Here is a 1674-nt window from a genome sequence, read left to right as displayed (position 1 = left end):
ACAGTCTGATGGCAAAATACTAAGGATTTAATTTCTAAAAGATTGCCGAACTAATTTATTCCTCAAAAAGCACTTATGACTTTACTTGAAAAGTGGGGACATATTGGATTAATCTATTTATTTTTAACATAGGAAAAACACACAAGAAGCTATTTTATACACAATAAAGCAGAAAAGGCCACCACACCTTTAAAAAGCATTATTTCATTAAAGATTTTAACTGATTTTGCAGTAAATTAAAACAAACATACCATTCATAATGTGTAAATTGAGACTTAACAGACATAGTACAATATAAATTGAAAGAATTTATGAGCATTGTACATTTTGAACCACAGAAAAGAGATAAGTGCTTTTCAACACAGTTTGTAAAAACTCATAATTTCAGTTTGAACAATAAGAGAAAATACCTTTAAATTTTATAATGAAGAAAGCATTACAATGAATTTTAAATATTACTGTCTGAAATAAAGTATGTTTGCAGTCAATTTTGAAAGATTTTAATTTTTTCAAGTAAATATTTGAAAACAGATTATATTGAAATATTGAGAGTAGATTATCTTTGCTTTTTAATGACTAGTCAAAAATCGATCGTTCTGCCTCTTTTAGTAAACTCTGGTTAGGTGCATAAGCTGAATGCTTCTTAACAAAAAACAAATGATAGGTATTCTTAGCTCTTGAATTTCATACTGAGACTTGATGAGAGAAAGATACTTATTTCAGTATCTTCATAGAGTATCTTAAGACTCAAAAATTAATCCACAATCAATATATGTTACTATCTATATTGGAATATACATTTGGGATAATGTAGAAACAAAATCAATTAAGACATGCAGAAACTCCAGTTTGCCTCAAGGATGGTTCCAACTGGAAAATTTCTGTACTCATCTCTAGAATATTCTGTAAGTTTTTCCTGGATTGAAGGTGATACATGTAAAGTTCTTGGCTCCATATTGGATTTTAGAAAATGAACAGTACACATCATCATTGTTCCTTTACTCCCTGCCCCTGGAATGCTGATAGGAGAAATTTGGAGGGTGTATATCTAGTTAGCTTAGGAGGTGAAATATGTAATGGGTTGGTCTCCGAACACCTCAGAAATGCTGGTCATTAAGTACTGTCTTAACCACTTCAAAAGTTTCTGGGTAACAGTAAATAACAAATACCTGGGCTTATAGACTACATAGTTCCCTGTGACATATCCAGAAAAAGGGGAAATGTCCAAAAGAAATTGACAAATGGGAAGAGTGATTAAAATATTACAGTTGCAATCTTAGCTTAAGAGAAAAATCAGACACTGGGACTCCCAAGTATTAACTGCAGCACCTCCTTCATTACTTTGAACATGCTCAAATATTTGTAGAGCAAACAAATAATTGTTCTCTTAACACTAAGAAATAGATGACTAATGCAGCACTTCACGTGTTTATTTTAATAACAATAGAATACAACTTTGGGTAAGCCTGATCTGTTTGAAAATGTTCATATGTTCCTTACTGAGTACACAATCTTTTTGGCTAATATCAGAATCATGACAAATGTCAAAGATACCCGGTTTTGACCCAGGCAGCCACTGTGTTGGAAAGAACACTGGAGGAGGAATTACCAGCTGTGTCGATGCAGACCCACTTGTAGCGGAAATGTAGAAGTGTGTGCTCACTTTCTAGCTGT

This window comes from Pongo pygmaeus, chromosome 5 (genome assembly GCF_028885625.2).
Source record: "Pongo pygmaeus isolate AG05252 chromosome 5, NHGRI_mPonPyg2-v2.0_pri, whole genome shotgun sequence".
Lineage (NCBI taxonomy): Eukaryota > Metazoa > Chordata > Mammalia > Primates > Hominidae > Pongo > Pongo pygmaeus.
This window is presented reverse-complemented; position numbering follows the sequence as displayed.